This window comes from Anas platyrhynchos, chromosome 12 (assembly GCF_047663525.1).
Source record: "Anas platyrhynchos isolate ZD024472 breed Pekin duck chromosome 12, IASCAAS_PekinDuck_T2T, whole genome shotgun sequence".
In the NCBI taxonomy this organism is placed as follows: domain Eukaryota; kingdom Metazoa; phylum Chordata; class Aves; order Anseriformes; family Anatidae; genus Anas; species Anas platyrhynchos.
Window position 1 is genome coordinate 3,843,124 of NC_092598.1, and position 14,963 is coordinate 3,858,086.

General features: G+C 39.9%; 1 long non-coding RNA gene across 1 annotated transcript in view; it reads right to left on the reverse strand.

Moving 5' to 3' along the window:
- The window catches only part of LOC140003470 (uncharacterized), a 68,451-nt gene that overhangs the window by 8,545 nt on the left and 44,943 nt on the right, over window positions 1–14,963 (reverse strand). Inside the window, exon 2 of the long non-coding RNA XR_011812219.1 lies at window positions 1,725–1,863. This is a non-coding gene — a long non-coding RNA (uncharacterized lncRNA). The remainder of the gene's footprint in view (window positions 1–1,724; window positions 1,864–14,963) is intronic.

Here is a 14,963-nt window from a genome sequence, read left to right on the forward strand (position 1 = left end):
TCTGCTGAACATATGCAGAAAATCAATTTCTCTGAGGTGCAAGAGAGACTATAATGCCAAGCTTGGAAGCCATTTAAAAATATACATTTCAGTTTGAGGTGTTCATGCTTTTTTGGGAAAACATACACATGCAGTTGGTGTCTTTAAACACAGTTTCATTCCCCCGTGAGAAGGATTTAATTGGCTTCAATAAGAAACCACTGTTTTACATAGTACAATCTTTCACTTAATACCCAAGAATCCATGTCACGTATTTAAACTACAAGTAAAATACTTACTAATGAGCTAATGTTTTGCAAACACCCACAGAAATATTTGAACTTGACCACCTTCCTTTTAAACAGGACACGGTCTAGAGAGGGAGGTAGCTTTCTCAGCTAACTGTAGTGTTGATGAAAGAACATGGCTGTTAAACACAATTGTGGCCCTTCATTTTACTCCCAGCATTTCCCTCTAATTCACTGTTTAACTTCAGGAAAGACACTTAACCTCTACGCGCCTCAGTTCACCCGTCTGTAAAATAGTAGATAAGTCACCTAATTCACAGGGATGTTATGGAGATTAATTAACTAACGTCTGGAAAATGTCTCAAGATCCTTCTGTGAAAGGCATTATAAGGGCAAAGGATAGTAGTATAACCGTATGCAAAAGGTTTTATCACTTGGCACAAGACAGTTTGGTTTTATCCTCTTTTGCTCTGCAACATCACTGAGTATTTTTACAGGGACCATTGGCTAATAACAGACTCATGCAGCTTCGCAGAGTACCATTATCTTAAGTCAAAGGACATGTTGTTTCACCCTAAATAAAGCTCTATTTAGTCAGCTCCTGATACTGCTTCGAGATCCCCAGTGAGGTCAGAGCCCCAGCAGGCTAGATGCTGTAGGTAGTCCTTGAAAAAACAGCTTTTGAATATGCAAGAAAGCTGCATCTACTTAACATAAGAGATCTTTTTAAGCTAATTTAATTGATCTGACAAATGTACTATGTGGGCTGTCTTTAACGGCAGACTATTTTCACGGCCAGCTCTAGGTGGATGCAACCCAGGCAGAGCTGCCTTGAGCAGCAGACTGCTGTGGCCATGGGCTTTCTGCCAGCTTTGCCTGTGCCGATCTATGAGAACTCTGCCTAACCATTGCTGCTTCCTGACAAAAATGAGTTGGGGTAGGCGGGAGGAGAGTTAGTGATCCCTCCTACCCTGAAACTCAGTGGTAGCAGTCTTCCACCCCAGCCTTTACTTTTCCTTTGCCATTCTGAATATAGTAGGTTTCATTCAAACTGAAAGAACAGATGGTGAAGCTGACATGATTTTTAGTCCATGAGATGACACGAAGTCAGACCTTACATTAATTCAACTTCGCAGTACCCGCAGTAACTGCTCTTTGGTGCTTGCCACATGAACAGGAAAAAAAAAAAGAAAAAAAAAAAAAAAAAAAGAAGGAAGAACGGAACAGGGACAAAATGAGAAAAAGAAAATGGCTTGCCCATCAACAAGAGCCAGAAATAATTCCCAAATCTAGCCACTCCCTAATATGTATTAGTGATTCATTTTGGTCAACCTGCTTTTCCATCAATACTTTTGTGTATGATCTGATAGCTCCTTTACCCAGGAAATTGCATTATGCTCTGCCATCTTCTCCACTGAGCCCTACATACAGCTTGACACGCTCCACTCCCCCACCACTTGTTACCTGTTCTTAGTCAACTTTAAAATAGAAAAGTACCTGTCACAGCCACGTTGCCTTCAACTGCACATTGCTGTAAAGTTTTGCATTAGGAAGGGAGATGGAAAACTTTTTTTTCAAGTATCTGTTTATCTTCTTGTGCTATTCTTATTCACTGTTTCCTCCTCAAACTGCAGACCTGGAAGGGCAAGGGAATGGGGAAAAAGAAAGGTTTGGTCACAATTTAGAGTCATTTGTTCCTGTCAGAATTTATATGAGCTAAATCTCAAGCCTGGACAAGCCTTAATAACCATCATATTTAAAGTTCAGCTTTACAGGGGATGACTTTGTTGCCCAAGGGGATAAGTAATAGAATATAGAATAGTTCACCTTTCATGTGCCCATTCATACCCAATCCAGCAAGGAAAGGCTGGTGCTGGCCTTTCAGAGGCATACATGACATGAATTTATCAGTCTCTAAGCTAATCCCATTGGACTAAACTACTGCTAATTGGTGTCCTTGCTAGGTAAAGTCACTTAGAAGGTCACTGAGAGAGCCAGAAGAGCTAGCTTTACTGCTAGGCCTGTTCTGGAGGGATGGGAAGCCTCTACATTCTGATAACCTGACCCATCCAAACAATTTTTAATGTTCCTCTTCATTCTTTATCTTTATAATCAATGTTTGTTTCAAGAGATTGCACCCTACTGAGGCAGTGATCTACAAATGAGAAAAAGCAACGCGTGGGCAGAGAGGCTTTCTGCAGAGCGAGGTGCCTCGTTGATAGCGAAGACATAAAACAAACGGGGCGAGAGTGGATACTCCACTGGAGTATCACAGGTCACAAATGGAAATATCCGCACAGAAGACTGAGGAACGGCTCGAGCAAAGAATTTTTACCACTGCAGACTACTTGGAAATCAATAATCATCTGCCAGTTACCTCTTCAGAGACTGGCCGCGAACAAAGACATTTCTCCCATCATTGGCCTCAAGTTCAGAGCTTCCCTGCCCAGGATTACAACTTTACACATTCCTGCTCCAGAACAGAATAGCTACCACTACCAGTAGGCCATTACCAGAGAGGTTTTTATTTCAGTTGATAGAGGCCAGTGCTTTCCGCGTGGAAGGTTCCCAAGCAGGTCGCTCCTGACCTGCTGCTGCGAGGTGAACGAGCAAGAGGCATGAACAAGCCTGCTCAGAAATCTCCCTTGCTGAAATCACTCCTGACCTGAGCGCACAACTCAAAGGCAGCGTGCTCTGCAGTACCCTATTTCTCATTAGCAGCTCAGTCACACAAGACATCCACAGCAGCAGCTGGCCATCCCCGTGGGATGTTGTGCAAGGAGCAGTGAGTATGGGTGTCTGCCTTCAAAAGGGAGAGGAACAGTGGAAAATAGAACAAAGTTGGGAAAAAGGGTAGCTAGGAGTAAGTTCAGTTGGGCAACAGCCTTGGTGGGGGTGTGGATGAATGCTAATGTGCTTGAATTATTCACATGTAATCTGGTATGAAGAGGTTTAGCCCAAAAGCCTCTGGTGGTAGCTCTCTGGAAGAAGAAATCTCACTGAAAACAAGACTTGGGGGCAGGAGGGAGAGAGAGAGATCTGAGGAGAAAACAAAAGCAAGAGGATCCTGCCACAACACCTGTGGGTAGAGAAGACATTTCTCCATCACTAGAAGCTTATACCTTTAACCAGCACCAAATTTGTTTTGGCAAAAGACCAACACAAAGAAAAGATCTGACCTTGTTCTTTATCACAGCCACATCTGTAAAGAGACAGAGACTGAAAAAGGATATCAGTCTCACAGAAACTTCCCCTCTTTACTAATCTGCTGATTGTAATCCTTACTTGAGGGGACCCTTTTTGTGTCTCCCCATCTCTTTATGGGGAAGCTGGGGCCTTGTGAGGAGCTTTATTCTGTGATGTGCATACTGTTAGTGGGAGTCCACAATGAAGAATACAGGTGCATGAAAAACAATGTAGGGGAAAAACAAGTTTCCTTACTTTTAAAAATTGATCTCAATTTGTTTATAATTCTGCAAGTTGTAGCCAAGGCCAATTTTCAATTGGTAACACCAGGTTTGTATTGAAGGGAGAAAGAAACAGCTCTAAAATTAGAAGACTGAATAATCTTGGGTTTAAAAGCATCACAAATGCTGGTCTTGTAAATACAGTCATCAAGAGAAATACAAACATGTTTGCCATGTAATTGCATATTCAAAAATAATACGGAGAGAGCGTTTTGTAAAGAAATGCAAATTTAACACTCATGAGAGGTCCAGTCTGGACAGCCTGGAGAAGGAAATTGCTCCACTGACTCACTAAGGAAACAGAGCAGTGTAGCAGGTCAGTCTCCATTCAGTTCTGCACGCAATTGAACAAAATCAGTGCAAATCACCCCTCATTTACACGCTGTTCCTGTAGCTCACCCCTCTTGCCCCTTCCAGCCTTTTGTTTCATGATCACAGGTGGCAGATCTGTAAGGATGCAAGCTCACCGATGTCTTTAGCCATTTTGCCTCAAGAGCAAGTTTGTAAATGAAGGACAGAAACCTACTTGCTGTCCTAATGTCATTTCCCTGGACTACCAAGCTTCACAACGTTCAGACAAAATATTTGCTGTGCCTCTCTGAATTCAGGGAGAAAAAGATTTCAAAAAAGGCAGTTTCCAGAAGAAAAAATGGATAGAGATAGGGAAAGAGATGTCAAGATGAGGGAACAAAAGGGACTGAAATAGTCCCTACTTTCCAACTCCTCAGGAGTTTGGTGTGGGCTGAACACTACAGTTCTAATGATCTAAACCCAGACACTCCCACCAGTGGGTGTTCAGCCTGGAGACCCAAATACCAGAGACCTGAATCTCCATTGGTTTGTCACAATTACATATAAAGTTGAGCAGTGGATGGATCTACAGAGCTGCTACTAAGCACCGAACAGAGGCATGCTTGGAGGTTTCTCACAAAAGTTATCTACTTGGCGGCTTCAATGTCTCAAAAGCACATTTACTAAAATAAACTAAAACATCCCAATTTTAAACCTCTGCTCATGCCTTTCAGACAAGCCTAGGATCAACACAAAGCAACCAGATAACATCATACATGCTTAATGACCGCATATGAGGACATACTCAGGGACTAGATCAAATTGGCTTAAAAAGCGATGGAAGTAAAACCCATTATGTGGTGTAAATAATAGATTTGCAACTCTGATGTAAATAATAGATTTGAAAATCTTGCAGCACCTTAAGACACAGCCATGTTCTTCAAATAGCCTGAAACTCTACTACAATCAAATGATATTGAGCAGTACGGTATAGATCTCACAATATCCCCAGATATTGGTCACACCAGTTACTGTAAGCTTAAGCTGCAAGAAAATTTTTACTGAGGCTTAAAGGCTTCCATGTCAAGAGCATAATACAAATCCTATCTGGTAAACTTCAGCATTTAGATCCCTTTTGAATATATAACTTCATTTACAGCAGACAAGACCCAAAAGAAGTCCTGTTGAACAATGTTCTCCATGTTAAATCTGAACACTACTTTTCCAGAGGCATTCTAGTGAAACACTGGTTTATCAAAGGAAGCTGCAAAAAGGGATGGGTGCATTTTGTTCCCACTACCTTTATCTAGATGCTTTGGTGGAGGCATTCCTTAGTAAGAGTGAGAGGGAAAGGAAGGCAGATGGAAGAAAGCAGTATGGTTTGAAAAGGGATCTGGGAAATACTTCAGTGGGCACTTTTGAATGTGATCCATGTGATAAGATCACTGGTAACTCCTTCTCCACAACTGCATCAAGATAGCTACTTACAGAGGGATAATTACAGAAATAGAGATCTCCAAGTGTTTCCAAAAGGAATTCTCCGTGTTACTGCTTCCCCTATGATAACAAGTGCTTGTAATTGGTCCAAAGTCCCCAGAAAAGATGTCCCGAGAGCCTGTTGTGCTGGGCTGTCTAGATTTACCTAGGAAGACACAAGCCCCAAAGAGCTCAGCCTCACTTGTCCTCACCTGAACAATGTGCGGTACCTGTATGGTAACACAGGGTGAATGAAGATCTTACAGGCATGGATGCAAGTTGACCGTCTTTTTGAACAAAAGAGAAAGGTTATACGTAGCTGAGAGAGTTTAGCAGAATCTACTGAGATTAATCAGGGTACGAAGAGGGGACATTCTCCTGCCGCCGGTAGCAGTTAGCACCATCTAATTATGACAGAAAGCTTCCCAGGGAGTTCAGCCACCTCACCCCAAGGGCTCTCCCCTTCAGACAAGCAAGCCCAGCTTTCCTTTCTGTGATACAGACACTTGAAGCAAAATTCATGAGTGATGTTCAGCTGGAGTGTTTGCTTTGCTCTAACAACCATCGTGCTTGCATCCTGGCTCAGATCAAATGTAGCGCTGAGTATATGCACTCCCTCTGAGGATTAATCATCAAAATAGGGCTGGAAGAGAACCTCAAAGGTCATTCAGTCTATCTTTCTGCCTAAGGCAGGCTAAGCTACACAAACTGTTCTTGACAGACGTTTCTCTAATCTGTTCTTGAAAGCCTCTAAGGATAAGGACTTCACCACCCCCAAGGAAATCTCTTCCATGCTTAACCACCCTTGCAGTCCCAAAGGTCCTCCTACCAAGTAAAATCTCCCCTGGTTTATGTGACACATGAAATAGGAAAACAATGCAAAATGAGGTCAGAGACACCTTGTCTCCATCTTGCCCATTTAATTGTGATTGTTTTTTCCTTATAGCTAGAGCACATGCCCATTCCAGAGTTTAGAGTTCATATTCAATATGTTACATCCCTGCATCTTTTCTGTCCAAGATGCCAGAAAAGTGATGGAATGGTTGTTGAACTTTCCAGCTGTGACTTACTCTTGGAAATGTGTAATATATTGCAATGGAAAAAATGGGAATTTTTTGAAGTAGTGCCCTTAAAAAGAAGGCATCTATGAACAGAAAATAGTTTATTTTTTCTCTTAACCTGATTGTTAATTGGATTCTTTTCACATTTAAAGACTTTACTGTATTTCTGCCTGTTTGTGCTGTGACACAGGCAGAAGAGAACATTGATTCAAAAGAGATTCTTTTGGCAATCATGCTTAAATGCACTCAGCTTTTAAAGACAGACTTCCCATAAGATTTCCCTTGACCTGAACTGGCATCACTTCCATCCACAAATCTCTCCCAAACCTCAAGTCAATGATTTAATCTCATAGTGGACCAAAACGAGGTCAAAGACCTAAAGACAATTTCTTCTTCAGGAGTTCAGTGTATTTCAGAGGGACTTGCCCTTTGGTCAAGATATACAGATGTTAATGGTCAGTGAGCAGCCCAGAAGAATGAAATTGACGGCTAGAGAATCTAAACAAGAGCCTAGGAAAGGGAACTCGCTGCAAAAATACAATGAGCAGCAGGATCATGGGGAGAGGTACCTAAAGACAGGCAAGAAACACAGGAAATTCTGAAGCCCTTTCGTGGCAGTGCTGGGGAGGAGCAGGTCAGAGAGCCATGCCTGAAAAAGCAAGTGGAAGTAGTCTAGAGAAAGCTTTTGCATTTGCTAAATAGAAAAAGACAGCAAGTCTTCCCCCGAGCACTGGTTTACAAGCTTTCACTTCTACATAGTAGTCTTCCCCTTCAAGCAGAATTTAACTCAACTGCCGTGCTCTCAGGAATGGAGACAGACATCATCCAGAAGATGGCGCTCTTGGGCAAAGCACAACTTCTGGACCAAAAAAAAAAAAAATAAAAAAAATAAAAAAAAAATAAAGTTTCTTTAAGATTCCCTTGGCTTTCATGGCATAGCAGGATTCCTGCACATTTTTTCTCAATTCACGGAGGAAGCCCATGCAATAATCGCCAAACAGCACGGAGGAAGGCATAAGGAGGCAGACAGATTAATGGAAATAGGACTGGGCCATGGAGAAAATCCCCCACCCACCCCTTTGTGGGTACATACACACAAACAATAAAATTGCAAAAATAAACAGTTTGCCATCAGCTTGATCCAGATCTTTTCAGGATCAAGGGACTACTTGGAGTCCTCCTCTAAAACCCAGAACTGAAAATATGCCAGAAATGGCGTGGGAAAGGGGAAACAGTTAAAACATGAGAAGCATGCCTAACAATTCATTCCCAGTCATCACATAACTTTTTCTGGGTTACTCATGTGCTGAGAGCACCACCTCCGACTATTCCTCACAGGGAAGGAGGGGTTAAAGGAATGGCAAAGAAAAAAAGAAAAAAAAGCAGCTGCATTATGAAGGCTCATGAATCAATATTATTTAGCTAGCATTTCATTTTTAAATGCACTCATGCATCTATCAAATAAATGTTTTCTCTCAAGGATCTCCAAGTATTTTACATAAAAAAATAAATATGACTATTTACACAACAGAGATTGAAATGGAATTATTTTCATTGCCAAGGCAATCTGTTTTTCTTACCTTTTTAAAAGAGCACATCCACCATTGTACTGGTGAGATGATGCATTGGAATATGCTACTGTAGCTTGTTCCCAGATTTTGGTACAATATATACAAACTCCGGAAAGAAAAAAGAAAAAAAAAAAAAAAAAGAAGTGTATATAGATAGACATGAAAGCTTATTTCTCAGATGTAGTTATGTTTGTATTTGAGGGCTAGTGAAATCAAAAACAGACAGAAGGCTTAACAGATTTTAAGGTAAGCATCCAGCAACTTTCTTGCACCAAGGGCAGGGCACCTCTTGCATTCAGCTGAGCATTCACTACCACCTTCTTCATGCTCTTTGTTTCAGAAACCACGGCCACGTGAGCGAGCTTTAGCCTGGGCTAGCAGTGAAGCCCAGGCTGCCTTTTCAATATAATTCTGCTACCCTGTGAGTTGCAGAAAACATAGCTTCTCTCTTTTTATTAATCTAAGAAGAAGTTAATAAATGTTCTCTTTTTTTTTTTTCTTTTTCTTTTTTTCTTCCCCTTTTTAAAGAATAACCTTGTACCTCAGTTGGCTGAAAGAAAAAGACTTCAACAAAAATAAATGAAGACCCAACCAGCAGGCTCAGAAACCTCTATTCCCTAAACTAAGAGTCAATTAGTTATAATCAATTAAATAAAATTAAGGAAAACAAAGTCACATGGGCTTGGGGAAGGAAAAATGATAAATGAACTACTCTTGTAGTCACTTGGGGAAAAAAAAATGTCACCATCAAGGAGAAAAAAAAATGGAAGCAATTAAAAAAGTTAAAAAGTTTCCTTATTGCAAGGAGACCAGGGAGCGTGCTAGCCCCCCAAGGTTTTTATCGAGGCTTTTGAATTTATTTAATTTCTCTGTGTATGCTGAGGTACTGTGGGAGGTACGAAGCCACAAGGCCGGAGCTTTGCAGTGCCCTACTTTGCAAACCCAAGTGTAGCTGCCATCACTTGGGCTGCCACAGGCCAGATGCTTACAGCCGACTTCAACCCAAATGTTTTGTCCCCATTACATTTTAAGAATGCCCTCCATGAACAAAGGACAATCCTACAGTCTACACAGGTGCCGGCCTGAGAAAATGAATATCTATCACCAGGAAGATGACTAATTAGACTCTATGGCAGCTCAACTAACTATACAGATAAGACCCAGAAGGAAAAGATTTACAAGATTTCAGATGAGGCATGCAAATCACAGCAGAAAAAAAAAAAATCATGAAAGTCCAAGCTGCCCAGGACATAGGGCATCTTCTTGATGATACCTTTGAAGCCTGCACTGTCTGGATTTGAGTTCAGACAAATCTGACAAGTCTAGTATTAATATATCTCACTTTTAACATAGATGGAGCTTCTGTGACACACTGCCAACAAGAATGTCAATGAATACCAGCCTTGGTGGTAGGTTTCAAAATCAATATAATCAGAACAGTGTTCTATTCACAGCTTATAAATTGCTGTCACAGTGGCTAACTTCACAGTCCTATCAGTTCCAGAAGCCTTGTTAAAGCTGCCTGTGAAGTTTGCTGGACACAGTTTTGTCAGAAGGTATTCTGCCTGCAGCTTAACGCTGGCACACCATTCAGTCTCTGCCCAGAAACTCCCCATGTTGCAGCAGCAGAGGCCACAGAAGAGGAGGAAAACATGCTGACAATATTTCAAGAGGTAAGGCAGAAACAAAAGTGGCATATTTGGAAATAAAACTCCTTTGTTCCTTCTCAAAGAAGCATTCTTAAAGGCCATGAATTCAGGAATCTTTAAACAGAAGTAGAAGGTAGAAAAATAAAGTAATTATAGTGCACTGTTTTCTACTTCACCAGTTCATATTAATACCGCAGACTTCCAGACATCTAGAAGCACATGACTGCTGAAAGATGCTATTTTTCACCACAGGACAACTCCACACCACCCACAAGACATACATCCTTTCAAGACAAAATCACATAATTATCAAGCAGCTAATTTAGTCTTTCACCTATCAGGTAATTAGGTGAAGATCTCACCATCCACTTTCTGTAAGCTCAAATATTATTTCAGGATACCTGTGATATGTGCCTTGTGCCTCGGACCTGGATTTGGCAGTATTTCATAATCTTTCACTAATCCTACTTCTCTAAAAATATCTCTGTTTTCAAAGAATTTGAATAAATCAATTCCTGGTATGGCTCCCTTGATTCAGTTGAGTTATACCCTTCAGTTTCAAACTTAACAACATATTCTTAAAGCTTGGAAGAATAAAGTGTTGTTCTACACCCAGACAATCCCTTAAGGTTATAAGGCTTTATCATGATCCTCAGTGGAAAAGTGTCATTTATTAAAATATTTTTTTCTCTACTATATGCTTTATCCTGCAACAGTTAAGACCTTCAGAAATCAAACTATCACCTAAATAAGGTGGAAAAGTACTACTGCAAATCTACCTAAGGGGAAATAGACACAAACATTAAGTGATTTGCCTGCAACAGTTGAGGGAACTCACTGGGGCTGGGAAATGAACTGATGTTCCTCAGTTCTTCATTCAGTACTTTATTCTTGGGCTCACTCTTGTCTTTCTCAGAAGTTAGCTTCAATAGTCCAGAAAGACAAAATTTAACTGCCGTGGGTGGTGTCATCTTCTTCCATTCAGCCCTGAAGCTCCTACAGACATGACAAGCTCAGAAAGCATTAGTCACTTCCATAGACAAGGGAAATTTCTGCTTTTTTAACAAGAACAATTGCCCCAGTAGTTTTTTTTTTTTTTTTTTTTTTTTTCCTCTCCCCAGTAATTAAAAACCACAGGGATTAACCCATTACTCCCAGGATTTTCTTTTTTTTTTTTTCTTCACAGCATTGCTGTGAAAGCAAAGAAACATTAAATCTGTTGTCAAACATATGATGCCAAAACACTGAACAGCTACAGCTATAAGCTTTGTTGGGTAGCTTGCTATTTTCTTTTGAAAGAGCACACAGGAAATATCTGATGTCAAAAAAATATTACTTTGGTTTCTAAGGCACTCGAAATTAGCAACCACCCCACTAAATTCATTCTTGAAACTATGCATCCCATTTTTTTCCAGCAAACCAGATAACTTCAACCACAGTACAAGCACACAGATATGTAGTCATCTAGGAGAACTGAAATGTTTTTTCAGTCTATGTCGGAAGCTTGTCTATAGAATGTAACTAAAGTAGTCACACTATTTATATTCAACATGGGTTGTGAAGTATTGTATCAAGATTAGATTAGTGGGGCTAATTTTTAACCCAAAAACCTGACTCCCACGTTATCAGTTTTATATAGAAAATGTCTGCCATACAGCCTGGCTAGAAAGCAGGGAGCTATACTCATTTTCACTTCTCATCTCACTTCTGCATTATCTCCTACAAGTCATTGCATATCTGTCATGAATTTTCTTGTATGCCTTTGCCCAAAATTTCTTTTTTTTTTTTTTTTTTTTAATATTTTGCTGCTGTCAGAATGGAACCATGTGCGTGCACTTTGCTCATGTTCTTCTGCACCTATTATCTCATGTAACCTCACAGATGTTAGCAAGAAATTCAATATAAATGTTTTCAAATATCAGCTGTCATTGTTAAGAATGCTACATTTGATGAAAAAACAAGATCACACTAGATTTTTACTATCCCCTTTCTATGCCATCCTGTCATCAAGAGCTCAGGTTTACAGCAAGATAATTCCAGTGAAAGCTGAACCTCCACAATTACATATGCTTTGGGAAGGTGTCTAAGCATTCTCAGAAGGGATGCCAGAACTGGACATGGGGCTAAAACCTTTGAATGCTCAGTGGGACTGAGTTCTGAATTAAATGCTGCCTTGATTAAGTTACTGGGAGCTCTTTTTCTCACCACAGACTTCATTAAGAGTACAGAGACCTTGAATGGCTTGAGGGTAAGATTCAACTCACCTACTCCACTTGTCTACAAATTGGGTGTCAAGTCTAAGTTAGTCTTCAGTGCTCCCTCCCAGTGCCACTGACCGTGTACAACATCCTGGGCAAGTCATTTAATTTCTCTTAGCTGTGTTAACTTCTGAAGTGTTTCCTGGAAGTGAAAGTAGTAAGAAAGCCTCACAATGGCGATGTCTGCTATAAAATCAATGTCTACAGACAACATTCAACACTCCCATGAAAGAGGCAACATCAAGACATGACATCACTTATATGGATGCTTTTCAAGAGGCAAATGCTATAATGGATCTTATTCCACTGGACAGGTATCACAGACTCAGATGAAAGTACCATGGGGTAACAGCACAGTGCCTTTCTATAATTATGTAAATGACACTGGTTATGACTACTGGTTATATTCACATAAATGACCCTGATTTTTCAGAGATACTCCTCTTCCAGGTGTAATTTTGCATGCAACATAAACTGTGGATTTCAGAGAAGCACTTTAAACATCTAAATATCAGACTGTGCCTACAAATTGTTTAGACAGATACTTTAATACTGTAATTTGTTAGTGCAATTACTTCAGTAGGCAAGACCGTGTGCAAGGAGGCAGCAAATAATTAAGACCACTAAGTTGGAGCCTAGGGCACCATTTTAAAATATTTTATCTAATATTTAAATTTGGCAAATGTAGGCAAAAGGCGCTTAAGGAGAATGCACTTAGACAACCAGCACGTAAGCCTCACATTGCACCACAAAACCTACTTGCACTTATTGCTGAAGATTATTTTTGAATGCTCTGATTCTAAAGATATCAAAATTGGCTATTGTAAGTAGTTGATGCTGCTTGGCTTTTCAAAGCCTCATCAAGTTTTTAAAAACACAGATGGCTGTTCTACGATAAAAAAGAATTTACCTGCAGTGATGCATTTACACCAGAATAATCAGTCTGTAACAAGAGAAAGAACAAGCCGTATATATTAAATATGGAAAATTACATCCATGAACTCTAGTGCCGTCAGTATAAACAGGTGCTATGCTGAAAAATGTGAAGCCTCATTAATGCATCATTTAATAAAATGCACCATTTTCTTATCTTCCAGGTCTCTTTACATCTTCCACAAAGATTTGCTTTTCTAAGTTAGTCATCACAACCCAATGATGTGATAGATCTCGAGTCTCAGAAATGGTTCTGACTACAGCAGTTGACAACATAAAATGCCATACAAAAGAAATACTAAAACCTTTATGTATGTGATTAAGGCTACTGAGAATGCTCCATCTAAAACCCTGAAAATAAAAAGCTTCTTGATGCTTGAAAATGTTGCTCCGGCAGCATTTCAGCTCAAAAATGTTGTAGGAAAAACAAGAGACAAAAAGCCTTCAACAATCCCCTTTGCAGAAAAAAAAAATAATAAAATAAAGCAACATTAAACACAACAAATTTCACAATGTCAAATCAGTAGCCTGCAGCTTTTTCGCAGGCTCAGTATTTGTACTGGGGAAGCTGTCCAAGCCAACAGAGCATGGCATGAGAGGGACAGAAAAACCTTGCAGAATCAATGCAGGAGGAATCCTGGAGTGAAAGAAAATGAAAGGCAGCGGGGTAGAGATAAAACCACCGTTAGGAAAGTCATCACTCTGCGGCCAGCAGAGAAGTCCCTTTAGAATCAAGTAGCTGACAAAAAAAAAAGTCTTTTCTCTCAAGAGAAGGTGACAGGGTGGTCTTTGGCTGTGTATGGGTACAACAAGAGTTTCACGCTCTGGACATGAAGAGGAAAAAGATGGCTGGGTTACTACCAACAGACTGTTGGGAAACAACTGATCCACCCCCAAAAAAGTGATTTGTAGCTTACAACCTCATTTTCTCCTCACCTGCTCAAGTTATATTAAGCTTCTGGACTGCTTCTGGATGTCTCAGCTCAAAAAAGTCACATCCTGTAAAGCTTAAGAACTCTGAGTTTTGAGATGTAAATATCCCTAAGGATTTCAGATCTTCAGACCGGAATTTTCCCAAGAAATCTTCACCTTTTACAATTTCCACAAAGTCTTTGCATCAAGATGATCAGTAACTTTGTAAGTATATTTTGATTTCACAAAGCTTAGATGTAATTTTCTGGTATAAAATTCAAACTTTAAATTTGCTTCCAGACCAGCACCAGGGTCCACTTAAGGAACTTGTAGGCCTGAAACATCATTTCTTTGAGGCGTTAAAGTTTCAAAAACAAATTCAGGTTTATGTTTAAATGATTTAAATGTGTCATCTATGTTCAGCAAACAAAGTGAAGTGTTGTGACTCATAACACCCAAACACATCTTGTTGGTGAGAAAAAATGTCAAAACAAAAGTATTCTCCAAATCAACAATTTTTTATTTATTTTTTTTCCTAATTAAGGAAGTAAACAAAAGATGGAAATATCTGATCTTCCTATAGGTTACAAATGAGACAAGTCAGTTTGCTCAGACCTGCAGAGTACAGGTTTCCACACATCTGATATACGACGAAGTCAGAATTGCAGAAATTCTCACTGCCAGCGTGTCTCTCTTCCCACTAAAGGCAAAACCAAAATCTCCGACTTCATGGAAAAATTCTACTAGTGACACTCTCACATTCAGAGAAAGGCAAAAATGAACAGCCTGAGGAAAATGAAATACTTCAGAGATAAGTTCAAAATGCAGTGCAATAGCAGACGCCTATTTTAGCAAGATATTATTGCTCCTATAGGGCTTCTATGGGAGTAGAAAATAGATATATTTATCTACATACAAATACTCATCTCATTATCAACAGTCAGTGTTTCTGCATGAGACTTCATATATCCGTGCTACTTACACAGCCTTATGTGAACTCTCTGATGTCTGATAACATGGCTGAATTTACATCACAGACAGTAAGGCCATCCATTGGGATTAATTCTCCTTTCCCAACTGCTTGTTTTCAAACTACTTGTTAACAGAAACCATCACTG